The sequence below is a fragment of the Hemiscyllium ocellatum genome, chromosome 43 (genome assembly GCF_020745735.1).
Source record: "Hemiscyllium ocellatum isolate sHemOce1 chromosome 43, sHemOce1.pat.X.cur, whole genome shotgun sequence".
Classification (NCBI taxonomy): domain Eukaryota; kingdom Metazoa; phylum Chordata; class Chondrichthyes; order Orectolobiformes; family Hemiscylliidae; genus Hemiscyllium; species Hemiscyllium ocellatum.
Window position 1 is genome coordinate 13,022,140 of NC_083443.1, and position 22,986 is coordinate 13,045,125.

General features: G+C 42.7%; 1 long non-coding RNA gene across 1 annotated transcript; it reads left to right on the forward strand.

The window, feature by feature from the left end:
• Positions 1-7,154: 7,154 nt before the first annotated feature.
• LOC132835052 (uncharacterized) lies at positions 7,155-8,740 on the forward strand. The gene is made up of 2 exons (XR_009647271.1): positions 7,155-7,764; positions 8,104-8,740. It is a non-coding gene; the product is annotated as an uncharacterized LOC132835052 (long non-coding RNA).
• The last annotated feature ends 14,246 nt before the right edge of the window (positions 8,741-22,986 follow it).

The window sequence follows — 22,986 nt, forward strand, 5'->3', positions numbered from 1 at the left end:
GTTTGCACCCTATTGATGGAGTTCAGGTGTTGTCTGTCATGATAGGAGTCGGAAAGTGTGGCTCTGGAAAAGCACAGCAGGTCAGGCAGCACAGCAGGAGAATTGACGTTTCAGGCACTGGCCCTTCATCAGGAATGTCATCAGGAAGGAAACAGACTAGGAAAGTTAAAGCAGAATTAGGTGATGATGGCCAGTATATTGATCTTCCACCCAACAAACCCACACCAATCCTCCGAAGAGTAACTCATCCTGACCCATTCCGCTAAGTATTATCCTATATTTACTCCTGACCAATGCACCTAACCTACACATCACTGAACACTAAGGGCAATTTCTCATGGCCAATTCACGTAAGCTGTATATCTTTGGACTGTGGGAGGAAACCAGAGCACTCAGAGGAAACTTTCACAGACATGGGGAGAATGTGCAAACTCCAGACAGACAGTTTCCCGAGGCTGGTATCAAACCTGGGTCCCTGGCGCTGTGAGGCAGCAGTGTTAACCACTGAGCCATCATGTTGCCCTTATTGAAGCAGGTTGGGCTGCAATCAGAAATTGGCTGAAGGACTATGGTTCTGCTGAAACAGGCTACAGTAAGATTACAGCATTTCAGGAAAAAGGCAATGAGGAATTATGGGACCACGCAGAAAGATTTGTGGTCATTGGGATGGAACATTCTAGTCTGGCAGGGGGCACAGACACCAAAGAAATTGACAACAGTATCCTAGTGCCCCTGAAATCTGCCTTTGTCGCAGGATTAAAACCTGAAATGGCAAAAATGTTGAAGGTTATGGTCCCTGGTTGGGAAACCAGTTGCAAAACATATGGTGAAATCATAGAAGAGGCTAACCGCTTCGAGCAGAATATGGAATCTAAACTTGGAACCATGCAACCATAGAATCAACACCAGGAGTCTTGTAAGGTAAGTATCACAACTGTGGGAGAGAGGGACATAGGGCAAAGACCTGTAGGGTTAAGGAGAAAGCTGCAGGTGGTCCTGAGCCTGCTCTGAGACAGGAAATTTCACCTGTCTGAGGACTCTGTGTCTGAAGGCTGTTATTGGAACACATCAAGGGCAAGTTCCCTGAACACCAGAAGGCATTCCTGGATATATTGTCTTTTGGACACTAGTGCTGATTTGACTTGCTTATCTTTGATTGATGGACATAATCTGCCCTTTGATGATGAGTGGACGACTGCAATCTGAGTAGGGGGAAAGGACTTAATCCTTAAGAAAACAAAACTATTGCCAATACCATTAGGACCACATGAAATTCTAGTATCTGTTGGACCCATTCAAAAACCTTTATTGCAGGGGAATGTCTTAACCCCAATAAACTGGCATTTTGAGACAGTCATGTTACATGGTCAATACGACATCTGAAACAGGAGAAATGGCAAGATCATCCACTTTGAGCACAGGACAAAATGACAGTGGCCTGTTGCAAATGACACTGGTCATTTTACTGGAGTTGCCCCACCATGTGCTGAACAATATCTCATTAAACCAGGCTTTATTGCTGGTATCTTGCCTGTTATTAAGCAATTAGAACGAGTAAGGTAGTTCACAGTCCGAATGGGACTGATCTGACAATGCAATGACATAATACTGAAGTCAATTCATGACAGGGGATAAAAAACAGAACTGAAAAGCCAAATAAAGGCAGTCTGTGAGAAATTGAAATGCATCAAAAAGAGCCAAGAAGAATGGAATAAAACTATCTGACAAAAAATTCAAACCCCCAACCAGTCCCTCCTAAGTCTATTATTCCATTGACTGGTAGAAGGCCACTCTACCCCTCACTAGGTCAATTGGAAAGCAAAATATGAAAGAGAGTCAGACCTCCCCTGAGTCCAGCGATGCCAAGGGAGCCCCGTTTAGCCCCCTTAACACAAAACCCAGTCCAAGCAAAAACAAAACTGAAACAGGGAGGAGAGTTGATCATAAATATGAATGGACCAACTGGCACGACATGACCACACGCTGCCAAAAATGGTAGACAAATTGTCCAAAAGGTTTAAAAAGACCATGGAGCAACTGGAGCAGCTGCAAACGAAAAAGAAACAGAGAGGTTCAGGGAGAGTTTTCAGTGCTGCATTCCTGAACTAAGCATTAACTCTTTGTGGTTTGGTTTGAAAAGACCTTTGTTCGTTGGTTGCTAAATGTTGTGTAACATTTGTATTTTTATTCCCTGGAGCTAGAGATCTGGGAATGATTTGAACTTTGTCAAAATTCAAACTATCTAAGGTGATTTGAAAGGGTAATGTGTGTCTGTGTCAGTGTGGAACATGTTGGTTAATGTAATGTCCTTTTAAGGAACTATCAGTGCTTGTGTAAAGTAAACGTCTGTGATGAAATGTTGCTTTAAAAATTAGACATGCACAGCATGGAAATAGACACCCCGTCCATGCCGACCAGATATCCCAACCCAATCTAGTCCCACCTGCCAGCACCCGGCCCATATCCCTCCAAACCCTTCCTATTCATATACCCATCCAAATGCCTTTTAAATGTTGCAGTTGTACCAGCCTCCACCACTTCCTCTGGAAGCTCATTCCGTAAAATAAAGTCGCAGCTTGCAATGGCTGGGAATTTGAACCTAGGTGGACTGCTTGGAAGGCAGCTATGCTCACTACTATACCACCATCACGACTTGAGTCATAAAGCTTGGTAAAAATTTACCTCTTGGAATTGGAAATTGTCACATTTGAAATTTCATTTTCTGGCCAGAGTGAATATTGAAAAAATGTTTTAACATGAGTAAATCTTTAATTCCGGATGATAAAATTTTCTCATTGTGAATGTACTTTGGTATGAAAGTGTCCAATTAATAAGAAAATTGGAATTTTAGTAATGCAATTCTCTTTGAATAAAATTCTGATGAAATCTATATCAAGGAGTTTTTTTTTAAAAAAAGACTACAATCTGATAAGGGAGGTGGGCTTTTCCTTTGTCAATTAAAACACAGTTATTTTTGTACACGATGAAGAGAGATCGTCGGTATCATTTAGTCCAGAAGCTTTCATCCCACCCCTTAAATCACTCCTAGTCAACCCATCTGCTTGAAGTGGAATGGATAAATGCTGTTTTGTTTTTCAGAAAATTGAAGATACTGAAGGCTTTTACCGATGGTTATGGACTTCTGAACAAGAACGCAGACTTTCACTGTCGCAACACAGTGATGGATGAGGCATCCATCAAGCCATTCGTTAACAACACATCTCAGCATTGGAGAACTATTGTAAAAACATTAAATGTTTTGGGCATCAGGAATTTATTCCCTCTGAGGGAGCAGACAGCATTTTGAATTTGGACAAATTTGCAGAGATATATCAATTATCTAGAACGAGTTATAAAGTAACTTTAAAAAATGTGGGTCATCTTCGAAAAAGAACCAAAAAAGCATGTTTTGCCTGAATCAAACAGAAATGTTGGACTTCTGTTTTAAAATATTATATGATGATTTACCACAGACTACGAATCATTCCAAACCTCTGGAATTAGTTGGTGGAAATAGTTAAATTGTAAAATTGGATGAGATTAATTAATTAGGATTGGAGAGTAGTGGTAGAAGAAAACAAATTAGAATAATCAGTTGGAATGGTAATTGAAGTTAACATGAATTTTAGTGAAAAGGAAATTTTGGTGAGTGTACTAAACTGATAGCCTTCGCATGGTGATGTTTGTGCTCTTGTCTTTCCTTTTAAGAGAATCCCAGAGGCATTGGGACTGTAAGTGGAGAGATAAGTAAAATCTTTTGATAAGATCATACGGGAGTCAAGACATGGTCTTGAGATAGTGATGTAATTATGCAAAAGTAATTGTTACCTTGGAAGTAACAAACATGAGGGAATGCATGGTAAAAAAAACTGGACTGAAGCACAGGCCCTTCGAATGTATACCTACTTGACAAACAGATTAGTGTAGCTCAGAAGAGCAAAGTTTAAACTATAAGACACTGTCACATAATCCACGGAAAAACTGACTTTAAAACAGTCATAGTGAGCTGAAGTGAAAGGGCCCAAAAATAATGACAAACAGATACCTCGAAAAAAAGAGGGGAAGCCTAAGCTGAAGGTAAGGCCTGATGAGCACACTGTAATTTGTTAGAGCTGAATTATTTGATAACATGTACATTGCAGACCTGAGGAGGCACTTTCACATGGAGGTGATTCAATGACACAATTATTCATAAAATTGGTAAAGAAGGAAAAATATTAAAGAAGTATCCTCAAGATGGATACAAATGAAGAGAACTGTGGAATCTTGAGTCCATGTATGTTGCTAACAAGCAACCAGTGACTGAACTTGAAGCTTGATAAGAATTGTTACAATAGCCCAATTTGGGGAAGTTGATTGTATTACTAACTACATGTATTTTGAGTGTTTGTTTATTCGTGACTTGCTAATCCCCTACACCAAAAGGGGAGGACTTATCGTTAAATGTGAACTCAATGTAAATACCTTTTTATTATATGCCTCACACTGTATTCCATGGGATTTAACCTAGCTAACCAGCCTACCGTGCACAACCTTGTCAAACAGCTTGCTGAAGTCCATTTAGCCAATATCCACTGCTCTGCCTTCATCAATCTTCTTTGTCACTTCTTCATAAACTCAGTCAAGTTAGGGAGACACAATTTCTCACGCACAAAGCCATGTTAACTATCCCTAATCAGTCCTTGCCTTTCCAAATACATGTAAATTCCCTCCAACAACATACACTCCACTGACATCAGGCTCAATGGTCTATAGCTCCCTGGCTTTTCCTTACTACCTTTCCTAAATAATGGCACCACATTAGCCAACCTTTAGTCTTCTGGCTCCTAATCCATGGCTATTGATGATATGAATATCTCAGCAAGGGGTCCAGTAACCACTTTCCTAGCTTCCCACAAAGTTCTGGGATATACCTGATCAGATCCTGGGGATTTATCCACCTTTATGTGTTTTAGAGTCATAGAGTTTTAAGATGTCCAGCATCCCCTTCTCTGCAATATGGACACTTTTCAAGATATCACTTTTCATTTCTCCAAGTTCTCTAGCTTCCATATCCTTCTCCATAGCAAAAACTGTCGTGAAATACTCATTTAGTATCTCACCATCTCCTGTGGTTCTGCACATAGATGGCCTTGTTGATCTTTAACAGGCTCTATTCTCTCCCTAGTTACTCTTTCGTCCATAATTTGTAGAATCCATAACTCTATTTGTCAAAGCTATCTTATGTCCTCTTTTTGCCCTCCTGATTTCCCTCTTGAGTATATTCCTATTGCCCTTATACTCTTCTAGGGATTCATTGATCCCTCCTTTTTCTTGACCAGAGACTCAGTTTCTGTAGTCACCCAGCATTCCTTATACCTACCAATTTTGCCCTTCACACTAACAGGAACATATTGTCTCTTTTATCTCATTTTTAAAAACCTCCCACATTCCAGCCAAACCTTTACTGTGAATAGCCTCCTCAAACAGCTTTTGAAAGTTCTTGCCTAATATTGTCAAAATTGGCCTAACTCCAATTCAGAATTTTAACTTTTAGATCAGGTCAATCCCTTTCCATAACTATTTTAAAACTAATAGAATTATGATCACTTGCCCCAAAGTGTTGCCCCTCTGACACCTCAGTCATTTGTCCTGCTTTATTTCCCAAGAGAAGGTCAGGTTTTGCTCCTTGTCTAGTGGGTACATCCATATACTGAATAAGAAAATTTTCTTGTGCACACTTAACAAATTCCTCTCCATCCAAGCCCTGAACTGTATGGCAGTCCCAGCCTATGTTAAAGAAGTTTATGTTATCACTGGGGGTCCTGGGTCTGTCTCTGTATACACTGTGGTCTTGGGTCTGTGTCGGTATACACTGTGAATCCAGGGTCTGCATTTGTATGTAGTGGGTGACATGGATCTATCTCTGTGTACGCTGGGGATCTAGAATCCGTTAGTATACAATGGGGGTCCTGGGTCTCTGTTGATACGCATTGGGTGTCCAGGGTGTGCATCTGGGGCAGCATGGTGGATCAGTGGTTAGCACTGCTGCCTCACAGCGCCAGGGATCCGGATTTGATTCCAGCCTCGGGTCTGCGTGGGTTTCCTCCGGGTGCTCTGGTTTCCTTCCACAATCCAAAGATGTGCAGGTCAGGTGAACCGGCTATGCTAAATTGCCCGTGTGTTAGGCACATTAGTAAGGGGTAAATATACGGTAGGAGAATGGGTCTGGGTGAGTTGCTCTTTGGAGGATCGGTATGGACTTGTTGGGCCAAATGGCCTGTTTCCATACTGTAGGGAATCTAGTCTATATATCATGGGGGTCTGTCTCTGCATATACCAGGGATCTAGAATGTTTGTTAGCATACACTGGGGGATCCTGGGTCTGTGTACACTGGGGGTCTAGAAACCATGTTAGTATACACTGGGGGTTCTTGGGTCTGTCTCTGTGTAAATGTGGGGGTCCAGAGTCTGTCTCTGGGGTTCTAGGGTCTGTGTCTGTACACAGAGCAGGTCCACAGCGCTTGCCTGTACACACTGGGTGGACCCACAGGGTGTGCTCACATACACTGAGGGGCCAGCAGTAAGAAGCTCGATTTGTCAATATTGCGGGAGGCGAGTCATTGACAGACACAGAAGTGAAAAGGCAGGGGTGAGGCTTAAACAAAAAATAGCGAAATGCAATTTCAGTCTTATATGAAACGTTAAATAAATAAATGTGGTTGCTGTTGTCAGGCACACAGAGCGTGGGTGTTTATTAAAAAAAAAGTCTGCAGCCCTGAAAATAACCAACACCACCGTGTTTTAAAATAGTTTTGCATATCCACGCGGAAAGATCTGCAGGGACGCTGATTCTTGTGAAATGTAAGCTGATAGCAGCTCCCTCCGAAACCATTAGTTAACGTTTAGTTCACCCTCTACGTGCGAGACTGATCGTTTCTCCTGAAACAATCACCTCTGGCCAGACGTCGACTGTTGCTCTCGACCAAATCAGGCCGACCCTTTATCACCCCAGCAACACCCGACCATATTACCATCAGCGAGTGAAATGAATAAGTTCCTGTCGGTGTGTGCCAGCTCCTTCCAATTGGTTCACTCTGAATCATACAAGCCCTGTCTCTATCTTATTGGATACAGTTCCATCAGGAGCTCTCATGCTTTCTGTCAGGGTGGTGAATGTCAGTGACCTCGAGTAACCTCGCTGGCTGATGCAACACTTCCACCGACAGCGCCAGGGCAACCTGGCAAAGCAAGGGGTGGTGAAAGGAGAGGGGGCACAGACTCAGCAACCCCTGCTGCACTTCAACTCGAATCTGTCCCACTCAAAACCGTGACAGAAACAGAAACCGACTTGGCCTGTCACAGCACTTCATGCAAGGCGTTTTCCACACAGCCTACCTATCCCACTCCCGTTGAAGTTGAAGAGCCGGTGTAGGACTGAGGTGGACAAAGTTAAAAATCACACAACACCAGGTTATGGTCCAACAGGTTTATCTGGAAGCATTAGCTTTCGGAGCGCTGCTGCTTCATCAGCTACCCGGTTTTTAACTTTGTACTCCCACAGAAGAGGGCTCTTGTGACAAGAGTGTAGCCTCTTGGCTAGAAGAAAAATCAGAAGAACTGTGGATACTGTAAATCAGAAACAAAAACAGAAGTTGCTGGAAAAGCTCAGCAGATCTGGCAGCATCTGTGAAGTTAATGTTTTCGGATCCAGTGACCCTCCCTCTGGTCCTGCCTGCTCCAGATGTAACATAATGTGAAGATAAATTACTGGAGTTGTGGAGAGTAAGTCCAGTCACCCTTGTTCAGAACGGGTAGTAATTAGAAAAAAAAAGGCATATGTGCTGAAGACTGGGTGGGGACACGGGGAAGTGAGCAGAGATGGAGCCTAAACAGACAATGAGTTTAATAATTTTAGAACCTGAACACATTCCTCTGTATCCTTTCATGACCTCACAGTCGAGGAAGACTCTTCCACTCTCAGTGTGAGACCATAGGTGGCTGTACAGACTGATGGGGCTACCCCAGGCTCTGTTACACTTGGTGCAGATGGAGGTCAGGGGAAGGGGCAGGTGTAGTGGCGCACTTCTTTTACTGTTTTTGCCTGGTTTCCATTTTTTGCAGATGGCAAAGTCTTGAAGCACTCAACACCTGTCTGGATGCTTCTCCTCCACATTGGATGGTCTCAGACCAGTGATTCCCAGGTACTGCAGGAATGCTGCAGTTCACCAGTGAGACCTTGAAGGTATCACTGAAGTGCTTCTTCTGTCCTTCTGGGGCTCGCATGCTGTTTTGAACCTAGGAGTACCCATCTCCTCACTCTATGCCCCATCATCACATGGGCTGCTTTCAGCACAGCCAACCCATTTTCACCTACTAATGGGTCCCCATTATCAGCTTTCCTTTCTCCCATGCACACTATCATGCATTCCTTTAGCTTCCTGACTGTTGTTTTCTCTCTCTCCGGCCTCTAACTCCACTGATCTGCTCACTCCCTACCCACCTACTCCCTTTTACCCAGCTATTCGTAAGAAAGATCATTGGATTCAAAATGTTAACTCTGCTCTCTCTCTCTCTCCACAGTTGCTGCCAAACCTGAGTTTATCTAGCAACTTATGTTTTTACTTCAGATTTCCATCATCTGCATTCTTTGTTTCATTTTAGTGTGTCATAAAATCTCTGAACAGGTTGATTAAACATATTTACCCCACTTCCAGGATTTGGTGAATTTATAGTCAGAACCTGGGAGTGTGAAACCACAGCTGCAAATTATTCATTTAAAAACTCCAAACTCATTCAAAGTGGGTGTGCATGAAGGGGAAATGAAAATGAAAGGTTTTGTTTTTATACTTGGTGGGAGTTTCCAGCTTCCACATGTAGTGGTGATAGACAATAGGTGCAGGACTAGGCCATTCAGCCCTTCGAGCCAGCACCATCATTCATTATGATCATGGCTGATCACCCACAATCAGTATCCTGTTCCTGCCTTATCCCCATAACCCTTGATTCCACTATCTCTAAGAGCTCTATCCATCTCTTTCTTGAAAGTATCCAGAGACTTGGCCTTCACTGCCTTCTGGGGCAGAGCAGTGATAAGTTTAACACTCATCATCAGTCCTGGCTTAGACACAGAAAAGCAGTCAATAATGACACTGAACAATAGAAGCCAAATATGTTTGTATTTGTGTGTCCAAATGTACATGTGTCAGCTTATTTGCACATGTGTCTAGTATATTTTTGAGAGCATGCCAGTCTGTTTGTGAGTGAGATTCCATATGTGTGTGGGGATGAGTGTATATGTGCATATTTTCATATTTATGTTGGTGTCTATCCCCACTTATTCCTGACATACAACTACACACACATATCAAAGCACACCAATATACAACATACACCCTTACACACATACATGCATATTTATGCACACAAACACATGCACACATATACAAACACATGCATGTGAATGAGAACTGGTGCATATGGGTGTGAGCTGAAAATGTGTTGCTGGAAAAGAGCAGCAGGTCAGGCAGCACCCAAAGAACAGGAAATTCGACGTTTCGGGCATAAGCCCTTCATCAGGAATCTGGGTGTGAGTTGGCATGTGTATGTGGGGTGTGACTTGATATGTGTTTATGGTGTGAATCAGTAATTCTGCACATATGAGTCTGTGTATGGGTGTGAGAGTGATATGTATATATATCTGTGTGGGGTACAAGGTGGAACATGCATTTGGATACGAGATAATGTGTACGGATGTGAGTATATATATCCATACAGGGGAATTGTGTACGGCTGTGAGTAAGTAAGCGTATACATGATTTTCCTCTTTTTCTCCCAAGTTGAAAATCTCAGTTCAGTGAGGCCTCTGCCAACCAGAAATGTTTAGGCAACTTATTTAACACCCAGTCAATCTAATCGAAGATGAATGTTGTGTAGCAGTGATCGATCTCCATGCTATACTGACTATCTGTTAAATAAGTCACAGTGTCATCCTCCACCTAATTCTATTTGAAAAGCAAACCTATGAATCATTTTTCTAAGTGGATTAGTTTAGCTTCCGACATTTCTTGATGAGTGTTGTGTCATATCATTAATTGTGCCGATCTTTGACAGCACCTCACACTTATATCATCTGTTTTAGCTTGAAAAAAGGACCTCAGGGGTTCCATACGAATGTTGTGAGACAAAATTTGTCAGCAAGTGAAAGGAGGAGGGAAGTTTAGAGTTTACCGCCTGGTGCAGTAATAAACATTCAGCCACCTCCATTGGCTAAGGAGAACCCTGAAAGAAGACCCTGCCCCCAAACAAGCCCACTGACAGGCTGCCAGTGTTTACCTGGTAGTCTGTTCGTATGGCAGAGGGCCCACCAACCCCTGGTAAAGTGCCAATGGTATAAGGAGGAGAACCTCAATTGGCATTTAGCCACTTAAGTGGCACAATTAGTCTTTGAGTGGGAGGGCTGCTTGGACTTTGCCCATCACTGGCAAGGTGCTTAGGCACCAACATTGTTGAAAATCTGCTTTTACTCTGCAATTTTGGTTCTAATAGTGACTGCCTTAGTACAATTTGTTTGGAGATGCTGAAACTGATAGAATCTTAGAATCATACCATACTGAGAGGACCTTCGACCATCAATTCTCAACTGCCAAAAATACTCAAATACCTACTCTAGTCCCACTTTCCAGCACTGGGCCCATTGTTATAACACTTTCAAGTATTCCAAGTACTTTTTTACAGATCGTGAAGTTTCTTGCCTTAACTATCTCCTCCCCAACTGTGCATTCCAAATACCCACCTCAGTCTTTCCGTGAATCCCCTCTAAATCTTTCACTTTAAAATGATGTGTTTGTTATTGACTCTTCAACTAAGGGGAACAGCTGCTTTCTATCCACCCTGTCCATGCTCCTCATAATCTTATAAACCTCTATCAGGTCCTCCCTCAATCGTCTTTGCTCTTAAGAGAACAACCCAAATGTATCCAGCCTCTCTTCGCTGAAACACTCCATCCCGAAACAACATCCTGGTGAATCTCCTCTGCACTCCCTTCAATGCAATCATATTCTTTCTATACAGCAGTGACCAGAATTGCACATTTCAGCTATGGCCTAACCAAAATTTTTTTTTATTTACTTGTAGGACTTGGGCATCACTTTCTGGGCCAGCATTTATTACCCTTGAGAAGGTGGTGATGAGTTGCTTCCTTCTGATACCAGTGAATTTACCCTCAAGGAATAATTAGATTATGTTTAGGGTCCTGGCATCTACTTCTATCAGTGGGTTGGCATGGTGAGCAGGGCTCAGGATGACTCAGACTCTCAGCTGGAGATCTAGAGCTTGGGTGGCATACACCCAGGAGAGAAAGCAGGCCAGCTCATCCTCCTGTCTCTAGTAGTAGCTGGTAGTGTCCTTCTGGTCTCCATCGAGAAGCACAACCTGTGATCAAACACCCCCCCCACCCCTTACCCCTGTGAGAGAGAAACAACACAACATTAACCTTTTCAGTCAGGCCTTGAGAGAATTTCACCATTGGAGTATTGGCTGAGGCACCCCCAGATGTGTTTAGGTTTATAGAGTCAGCACTGAAACGAACCCTTTGGTCCGACACGTCCATGCTGACCAGATGTCCTAATCTAATCTAGTCCCATTCGCCAGCACTTGGCCCAAACCCCTCTAAACCCTTCCTATTCATATACCCATCCAGATGTGATTTAAATATTGTAATTGTACCAGCCTCCACCATTTCCTCTCATTCCATACACGCACCATCCTCTGTGTGAAAATGTTGCCCCTTAGGGCCCTTTAAAATTTTTTCCCCTCTCATCCTAAACCTATGCTCTCTAGTTCTGGACTCCCCCATCCGAGAGAAAAGACTTTATCTATTTACACTATCCATGCCCCTCATGATTTTATAAGGTCACCCCTCAGCCTCCAACACTCTAGGGAAAGTAGCCCCAGCCTAATCAGCCTCTCCCTGTAGCCAGGACCTTTTTTTTAAATAACAAGAAGTGAACATTTTAACAGTGAAGTAATGATGAGAAGCCACGGCGTTGCCATGGTTACCGGCGAGGGGAAGCTGACAAAATGGCCGCCTTGTTGATGAGAGGTGCAGCGAGAAATGTCACTGAGAGTCAGCCCCTACCGCCACCTTCCTGACAAAGATAATCATTTTTTGACCATTTGATGAGAATCTGTGGCCCCTGGACGAGCTGGCTATGTTTGGGGTGGGCCTGGAAGGATTAATTCATAAGTTAGGACCTGCAGCTGATGCTATGAACCCCCCCTACTCGGCCACGTCCATTTTCTCCTGAGTCTGACCACATCTAGCGAGGCCATGATTCCACACTTAGGGGCTGCGGACACATACACCATCCATTTACAAGCCCAAAGCTGTCCCAAAAGAAAAAAGGTAGGTTACGTAGAGCACAATTTGGCCATTTGATCCGAACTGGGGAAAAAGGATGGGGTCATAAATATCAAATACAGAGAATGCTGGTGAAACATAGCAGATCATAATTTTTTTAAATCTTAAAAGATCAAGCAGCATCTATGGAGAGCGAAAGAGCTAACATCTCAGGTCAATGACCATTCATTGGTGGTTGACGCAAATAGCATTCAAGAGGTGAAACTTCACGAGGGTCATAGGAATAAAACAAAAAAGTTAAAATGGTGAGGTGCCCATGTGAGTAAACATGGATCCAATGGGCTGAATGGCCTGTTTCAGTGTTCTAAGTGAATGACTGGAGAGGACAGGCAGCTCACCAGTGTAGGGCGTGGTGTTCTCTGAAACATCAGGCGGTTAATCCAGCCGGTTTGTCAATCCTCCTCCTCCCCAACTCCTGCCTTGACAGGGCCCGCTGTTCATTCCTGAGCAATTACTGTACTGAGCCGAGGTGCAACGACTTTGAGTAACCTTTGGTGAAAGCAACACAGCGGGAAGGTCCCTCTCACAGAGAGCAGTCACAGATTCTGAAGCGATTAACTCAGGGCCAAGATAAATGACAACACTCGTCTGCACAGCTCTGTCCTGAGCAAAGGCTGCATTAATGAAGACTGCAAGCAAATGTGGCTCCTTCCTTGACACCACCATTAACTCTACATAGTAATATCACTATGACACAATACATGCTGAACAAGCCTTTTTGGCCAGTGTTTAACATTTTAACTTTTTCCTGACTTTAACCGTTGTCTTGTCAGATACTTTCAGAGTCTTGTGCAGTGTGAACCTGTATTCTCATCCTTGTGTCTAAATCCCCTCCCTTTCTTTGTAACCTCCTCAGAACATACAGCCCTTTCACTTGTCAATTCACAACTCCCTTCCCTGCACAACTGATGGCCAAACCTCCAGTTGCCTGGCTGTAAATTCTGGATCTCCCTTCCCTAAACCACTATGCCTCTTTCTTCCTTTTGTTTATTGTGAGTATATTGGAACCCTAAGGGTGTGAAAGGTGACATATCAAAATGCAGGGACTGGGGCCTCTACAAGACTTGCCGTGTTCAGATCAGGGAATGGGACCTGCAGCAGCACAGAGCTCTATACTTTCCATCCCTGTCAAAATGGATGATTGTATTTTCTTTTGGTCACCTGCTTCAATGTGACTTTGGTGTCAAAGTTTGTAAAACACCTAATGGGGACATTTGCCACATTAAGGTGCTATATAAATCCAAGTTGTGGTGTATCCCCAGGCCACAAGTTGATGAGTTTCAGCTTTGACGTGGAAGAAAGTCACGGACAGCTTATTTTCCTCTTCGTTCATTTAGGGGCTATGGGCATTGCAGGCCAGATCAGCATTTGTTGTCTATCCCTGACTGCCCTTTGAACTGAGTGGTTTACTTAGCCATTAAAGTGACGACCACCTTGCCATGGGTCTGGAGTCACGTGGAAGACAGGCCGCGTATGGACAGCAGATTTCCTTCTCTATAGAACCTGAGGCTTTTTAAGAAAAAAAAAATTTCAGAATGCTTTATACATTTAGTTATTTTTAAACCAGCTTTATTTTTCCACCACTCAATATATCAGCCTCTAATAAGTGCAGAGACATTAGTACAGCATCACTGTTTGTCAATTAGTTAAAGGCAAGGCCTTCCTCTGGGAGACATGCCAGCAAGAAACAATCAACCTGGATTTTGACGTGGATGGAAAGTGTATACCCATGTGTTGCTGTAGATCCCATTCCCCCTACCCTTGACCTGAACATGGCAAGTCACCTAGAGCCCCCAGCCCTGTACTAGGCCCTGCATCTCAGTATAGCACTTTCACAACCTTGCTGAATCCAAAAGTACTCTACAGTTAACAAAGTGATTTTTTTGAAGAACAATCATTGTTGTAAACACCAGTTTGTGATCATTCTCAAAGGACTAAATGTTGGTCAGGAGACTGAGGGGGTCCATCTTGATTTTCTTCACAATGTCATGTGACTCTTTAGTTCACACAAGAAGGAAGATGTGGCTTTGCTTTATGGATGATGTCTCTGACACTGCAGCATTCCAGTGTGCCATCCCAGACTTAGATTTAGGTCCCTGGAGTAGGGCTTGATCCCTTAACAATCTGACCCCAAGGCCAGAATGCTACCTCCTCTATCATTGCCAGCATATGAATCTCATGCATGTTTTTACACCTCTGCGATGTTGGTTTCAGTTTGCAGAGGCTGACTGTGAAAAAAAAAGACATGGTCAGGAGGAGCATACTCTCCATAGCAAGTGATAACAACCTAGATTTACAAAGCACCTTAAAGTCATGTCCGTATTTGGGCATTGTTTGAATGCGTGGTCACACTGGTGGTTCGAGTTTCATGGATGCCAACCGCCAATTGATGGTGTCACACCTATGTGGCTCTTCTAATGTATGGGTCTGGATCTGGAGCGTTGGTAACTATTCAACTGTATGATGCAACACCATACTGGATCTTGGGGTTCAACTGGGCCTCAGGGAGTTTCACTTTGCAGTTACAGAAGTCATTAGATAGGCCGTCAAATGCAGCAGTTATTTGTACAGGGTCACACCAGTAACTGCATGGTCTTTTTATAAGCCTGTCAGAATAACTGTTATTTTGTACCACGGTGACAAGCAGTTATGGTCCTACTAATCAAATGGTGACCGAATCTCTCTAGGAACAAGTTAGAAAATTAATTTCAATTAATTTGGTAGTCTGTGATTGATGATGTATTACAAATTACCATAGAGATCAATTTTTTCCCCCCAATTGTAACTAGTCCAATGTCTAAATCCAACTCCACACTGATGCTTAATGTCCCCAAGGCAAAGAGGAATGGGCTATAATTACTATCATTCACATCTTGTCCACACCTCAAATACAAGAACATAGCTACATTTACATTCAAAACATTCCCTGTTCTGAAATTCACCTGAAATGTTTACTCTATTTCCCTCTCCAGTGTTGCTGGGTATGTCCAAAAAACACTTTCTGTTTTTATTTCAGGTTAGTGAGTTTTGAGAAGATTATTTCAGGTTTCCAATATCTGATTTTCAACAACAAAAAAATGGTGTTGTGTAGTTATAAGCTGGTGTTTTCCACCTACCTCGCTTTCTCCTGTTCAAGTTTACCTTTGTGGGCTCATGCTGCCTGACCTGCTGTGCTTTAACCAGCAACACATTTTCAGCTGTGATCTCCAGCATCTGCAGACCTCATTTTTCAACTGAAACATGGTGCAGTTGCTAATGTTTGGTGATGGTTCAATATTCTAGGTAAAAGGTAAAGTCACCAAAGTCTACACTGGAGAGAAATGACTGATGGTGAGTTTAACCCTGAGGTTCACATGCGTCAAGGTGAGGGCAGTGGTTGAGAAGACACGTCCATGAGGTTGTGGTAACTTCAGGCAGTGCAGAAATTGACCCTTTTGTGTGGGTATTAATCTGCAGCATAAACCAGCTATCCAGCCAACTGAACTAACTAACCTCTGGTAATGTTTGGAGGTTCTTATGGTGCAGTGGTAGTGTTCTTAGCTCTGAGCCAGGAGGCCTGGGTTTAAGTTTCATCTCCTCCAGAGGTGGGTCATTAACATCTCTGAACAGATTGGTTTAAACAGAATAAATGTGTGTGACAGCCTGGTAACGATTGGGACAATCATAAATACACTCTCCAAAGATTTTATTGAGAGAGTTTTATCAGCTTTAATTGGGATTTATGCAAGTCTTGGTTTGTTTGGATCAAGATGATCTTAAGTTTGACTTTGATATATTTAATCTACCTGTTTATTGATGTAATTACACACCTCTGAAGCAGGTGGAAGTTGATCCCTGACATCCTGGTTCACAGGAACACTAACACTTTGCTACTTTTGACTTGGGTACTCTTCATCAGGCACTTGGGTTCCTGAGCTTATATCTAAAACTCAACCTTCAGACAAGGTGCCGCAGAGGTGACATGTCAGATCCATCCTTACTGGAGTGAAAGCTTTGAATATTATTAAAGAAAATTTTTGTTTTTCCAAAGGGGTCTGTCCCTTGATTTGGAAGAAGCACAGGTTTAGCTCCATGCACTCAGCTGCACAGTCAAACAAACAAGGGATTTGGTAACACAACAAATACAGACACACTGTGACTTTACACTCGGGACTCACTACCATAGCAACAATCCCCTATTGACTCAATACCATAGCAATAACCCCCAAAAGACTCAGTAGCATAGCAATATGTTGGAGAGGTAGACTGGTGCAAACTCCCATCTGTTGTCCCTAACTCCAACCCATTTCCAATCCATTTCGACAGCCACAGCAATGTGGAAACATAAGACCATGAAAAGTAAGAGCATAGTTCAGCCATTCAGCCCATCGAGTTTGCTTTGCTATTTAATGAGGTCATGGCTGATCTAATAATCCTCAACTCCACCTTTCTGCCTTTTCCCTTTGCTTCCCTAAATGTTTAGAAGTGTCCGTTTCAGCCTTCAATATACTTAACACCACAGCCCTGACTGCCCTCTGTAGTAAAGAAATCCACAGATTTATTACCATCTGATAGAAGACATTCCTCCTCATTTCTGTCAAAAATGGGCAACTCTTCACTCTGATAGTATGGCCTCGGTTCCTAGACTCTCTCACAGGGGAAATAACCTTTTGCATCTATACTGTCAACCTGGCAGCATGGTGGCTCAGTGGTTAGTACTGCTACCTCACAGCACCAGGGTTTCAGGTTCGATTCTAGCCTCATGTGACTGTCTGTGTGGAGTTTGTACATTCTCCCTGTGTCTGCATGGGTTTCCTCCCACAGTCCAAACATGTGGTCAGGTGAATTGACCATGCAAAATTGCCCATAGTGTTAGGTGCATAAGTCAGAGGGAAATGGGTCTGGGTGGGTTACTCTTCAGAGGGTCGGTGTGGACTTGTTGGGCCGAAGGGCCTGTTTCCACACTGAAGAGAATCTCATCTAATCTCCCTAAGAGTATTACATGCTTCATCCTTCTAAACCTTTTCTGACTGCTTCCAAAACTAGTATATTGTTCTTTAGACAAGGTTATTCACTGTTTCCTTGATGTGGTCTGACGAGTTTCTTGTGAAGTGTTGGCAAGACTGAGCTATTGTTAATACTCCATCCGCTTTGAAGTAAATGCCAACATCTGTTTGATTTACCTATCACTTGCACAACTTATATTGTAATTTTGTGTGGTTCATGCTCCAGGACCCTCCCAGATCCCTTGCTGCTGCAGTTTTCTGCAGTCTTGCCCTATTTAAATAATCACAATTACAGACACTGCCCAATAGGAATTGAACCAATGCACAAATGAGGAATCTGAATGTGCAAACAGAAAACAATCAAACAGTTCAACATCAAAGAATTTGTGGCTAATATGTTTGTATGGCAATTCTGCAACAAACGTGGAGACGTGGAAAATCATAGAGTCCATTATAACAGTTATAAATTATAAATAGTTGATCATTTAAAAAATGGTGACAAGATGACAAAGTCAGCATGGGAAATCATGTTTGATAAATCTACTGGAATCCTTTGAAGATGTAACAAGTAGAGCCGAAGAAGGGGAGCCAGTGAATGCTTTCAGGAAGGTTTCGACACAATAAGACATAGTGTGTAAAATTAAAGTACATGGGAGTGGGGGTAGTGTATTGAAATAGATAGAAATCTGATTGGCAGACAGAAAAAAGGTGTAGGAATGAAGAGGTCTTTTTCTAAATGGCAGACAGTGACTAGTGGGATACCTCAGGGATCAGTGCTAGGACACCAGCTATTCATGTTGGCTCAGTGGTTAACACTGCTGCCTCACTGTGCCAGGGACTTGGGTTCGATTCCAGCTCCTGGTGATTGTGGAGTTTGCACATTCTCCCCATGTCTGCGTGGGTTTCCTCTGGATGCTCTGATTTCCTCCCACAGTCACAAAGATGTGCAGATCAGGTGGATTGGTGATGCTAAATTGTGTTTAGGAGTGTGTAGGTTAGATGAAATAGCCATGGGAAATGGAAGGTTACACAAATGTGGTAGGGGTTTTGGGTCTTGGTGGCATGCTTTGCAGAGGTCAGTGTGGACTTGGGCTGAATTGCCTTCTTTCACACTGTAGGGATTCTATAATTCTAGTGATTTGGTTTAGGGAACGAAATGGAGTCCCTGATTTATGAATGGCTGACTTATGAACGCTTGTACTTACAAATGTGATCCTAAACAGGGGCGTAATTTTAAAGATCTGACATACAAACATTTCCTGTATTTACAAATGGCTACTTTACATTGTCCGGAATTGTGTTCCGACTTGCATACATATCGATTTGCAAACTGACTCCAGAATTGAACCCATTTGCGACCAGTGGACTGCCTGTAAATGTAATACCTCCAAGTTTTTAGATGACACAAGTCATCATGGGAAGGTTCACTGAAAGGAGGATGCAGAATTACTTCAGTGTGATTTGGACAAATTGTGAGAGTTGATAAATGCATGGTAGATAGAGTCATAGAGATGTACAGCAGGGAAACAGACCCTTCGGTCCAACTACTCTATGCCAACTGGATATCCTAACCTAATCTAGTCCCATTTGCAGCACTTTGCCCGTATCCCTCTAAACATTTCCCATTCATATACTTATCCAGAAGCCTTTTAAATGTTGTAATTGTTCCAGTGTCCACCACATCTTCTGGCAGCTAATTCCATACATGCACCACCCTCAGCGTGAAAATGTTGCCCGTTAGGTCCTTTTAAAATTTTTCCCCTCTCACCCTAAAGACTTATCTATTTATCCTATCCATGCTCCTTATAATTTTATAAACCTCTGTAAGGTCACCCCTCAGCCTTGGACGCTCCAGGGAAAACAGCACCAGCCGATTCAGCCTCTCCTTACAGCTCATATCCTCCAACCCTGGCATCATCCTTGTGAATCTTTTCTGAACCCTTTCGAGTTTCACAATATTTTTCCAATAGGAGGGAGACCAGAATTGCACACAGTATTCCAAAATAGCCTAACTAATGTTCTGTACAGCTGTATGACCTCCCAACTCCTATACTCAATGCTCTGACCAATAAAGGAAAGCATACAAAATGTCTTCTTCACTATCCTATCTACCTGCGACTCCACTTTCAAGGAAAAAAGAACCTGCACTCCAAGGTCTCCTTGCTCAGCAACACTCACCAGGCCTGCTCTGATTTGCATTTACAAAATGCAGCAACTGACATTTATCTAAATTGAACTCCATCTGCCACTCCTCAGCACATTGGCCCATCTAATCAAGATCCTGTCGTACTCTGAGGTAACCTTCGCTGTGTACTGCATCTCCAATTTTGGTGTCATTCTAAACACACTAACTCTACCTCCTATGTTCACATCCAAATCTTTTATATAAATGATGAAAAGCAGTGGATCCACCACCTATTCCTGTGGTGCACCACTGGTCACAGACCTCCAGTCTCAAAGGCAACCCTCCTCCACCACCACCCTCTGCCTTCCACCTTTGCGCCAGTTCTATATCCAAATAGCTCGATTTCCCTGTATTCCATGAGAACTAACCTTGCTCACCAGTCTACCATGAAGAATCTTGTCGAACGCCTTAATGAAGTCCATAAGATCACGTACATCACTCTGCCCTCATTAATCCTCTTTGTTACTTCTTCAAAAAACGCTATCAAGTTTGTGCCATGATTTCCCACACACAAAGCCATGTTGTCTATCCCTAATCCTTGCCTTTCCAAATACATGTAAAGATCTGTCTCTCAGGTTTCCCTACAACAACTTGCCCACCATCAATGTCACGGGTCTATCATTCCTTGGCTTTTCCTTACCATCTTTCTGAAATAGTGGCACCACTCCAGCAAAGCTTAAGTTTTCCAGCACCTCACTTGTGACAATCAATTATACAAACATCTCGGCAAGGGCCCCAGCAATCACTTCCCTAGCTTCCCACAGAGTTTGAGGGTACACCTGATCAAGTCCTGGGGATTTATCCACCTTAATGCTTTTTTAAGACATCCAGCACCTCTCCTCTGTAATATGGACATTTTTCAAGATGTCACCATCTATTTTCCCACATTCTATACCTTCCATGTCCTTCTCCACAGTGAACACTGATGCAAAATACTTGTTTAGTATCTCTCCATCTCCTGCAGTTCTACACATAGGCTGCCTTGCTGACCTTTGAGGAACCCTATTCTCTCCCTAGTTTGCTTTTGTACACTTCAAAGGATTCACTCGATCTCTGCTGTCTATATCTGACAAATGTTTCCTTCATTTTCTTTACCAAAACCTCAATTTCTCTAGTCATTCAGCATTCAGTACACCTACCAGCCTTACCTTTCACGCTAACAGGAACATACTGTGTCTGGACACTTGTGATCTCATTTTTAAAGGCTTCCCATTTTCCAGCTGACTCTTTACCTGCAAATATCTGCCCCCAATCAACTTTTGAAAGCTCTTGCCTAATACCATCAAAATTGGCCTTTGTCCAATTTAGAACTTCAACTTTTAGATCTGGTCTATCCTTTTCCATCACTATTTTAAAATCAATAGGATTATGGTTGTTGGCCCCAAAGTGCTCCCCCATTGACACCTCAGTCACCTGCCCTGCCTTATTTCCCAAGAGTAGGTCAGGTTTTGCACCTTCTCTAGTGGGAATATCCACACACTGAATCAGAAAATTGTCTTGTACATACTTCACAAATCCCTCTCCATCTAAACCCTTAACACTATAGTAGTCCTAGTCTATGTTTGCAAAGTTAAAATCCCCCACCATAACCACCCTATTTTTTTTTTACAGATAACTGAAACCTCCTTACAAATTTGTTTCTCAATTTCCCTCTATTAGGGGGTCTATAATACTATCCCAATAAGGTGATCATCCCATTCTCAGTTCCACCCAAATAACTTCCCTGGATGTATTCCCAGGAATATCTTCCATAATGATGTCCTTTTTCAAAAATGCCACTCGGCCTCCTTTCTCTTGCCCTCTTTCTATCCTTCCTACAGCATTTGTATCCTGGAATGTTTGTATCCTGCCAGTCCTGACCATTCCTGAGACACGCCTCTGTAATTGCTGTGATATCCCAGTCCCATGTTCCCTACCATGCCCTGAGTTCATCTGTCTTCCTCTTAGGCCTCTTGCATTGCAGTAAATGCAGTTTAACTTATCAGTCCTATCTTGTTCTCGGTTTGTTTTGCCTGCCCTGACTGTTTGACTCCATCCTTTTCCCAGCTGGTCCAGTCTCAGATTGATCTTTTTCCTAACTATTTCCTTGGGTCCCACCCTCCACCTTGCTAGTTTAAATCCGCCCAAGCAACTCTAGCAAATCTCCCTACCAGTATATTAGTCCCCTAAGTATGAAGTAGGATATAGATAAATGTGAGGTTATCCATCTTAGTAGCAAAAACAGGAAGGCAGATTATTATCAGAATAGCTAGAAACTGAGAGAGGAATGTTTAATGATACCTTGGTGTCTTTGTACATCAGTCACTGAAGGTAACCATGCAGGTGTAGCAGGCAGTAAAGAAGGCAAATGATTTGTCACCCTTCATCGTGTGAGAGCAGGGATGTTTTGCTGCAATTGTACAGGACCTGGGTGAGACCACACCTGGAATAGTGTGTGCAATTTTGGTACCCTTATCTAAGGAAGGATGTTCTTGCTATAGAGAGTGAAGCAAAGGATTGCTTACAGATTGATTCCTGGGATGGTAGAACTGACGTATGAGGAATGGTTGAATTGGTGAGGACTATATTCACTGGAGTTCAGAAGAATGAGGAGGTATATGATATTAATCTATAAATTTCTAACAGGACTAAACAGAGTTGAAACAGGATGTTCCTGATAACGAGAGAGCCCAGAACCAGGGGTCATAGTTGAAGGGCACAGGGTAAACCATTTAAAACTGAGATGAGAAGTTTTTTTCACCCAGAGAGTGGTGAACCTGTGGAATTCGCTATCACAGAAAGCAGTCAAAGCCAAGACGTTTGATGATTTCAAGGAATTGAATACAGCACTATTGGCTAAAGAGATCAAAGAAAATGGGGTAATGTGGGAACAGACTGTTGAGTTGGAGGAACAGTCATGATCATAATAAATAGCAGAGGAGGCTTGAGGACCCAAATGGCCTACTTCGATTTTCTGTGTTTCTGATTCATTGTATTGTTCAACCTGTGTCAAAACCATATAATCAAAATGTTCCATTTGTCAAAATTGACTGCATTCCTATTAATGCTTCTGATAATGTACACATTACCTGGTGATAACGGTGATCCATTATTGATGCAGATGGGTAGTTAATCTTAACCAGAGGAGAAGTAGCCAACCGATGTTCTTGCTCTAGAATGTTTGTTAATAACTCACTGTGTTGCAGATTACCTAAGGGCAGAACTGAGCAATGTTGGCACCTTGGATGGTATCAGAAAAATTACTGCCTAAGTGAGCCCAATGACACTCATGGTCCTATTCTTCAGCATGAGCAGGACCCCCACAGGAGAGGCAGACTATAGCAAAGTTCTGAATCCACAATCAGAATCACATCCAGAAGCAGATCCACATCCAGAACCTCACCAACACACCAGAAGGGAGCTTAATTATTCCCAGA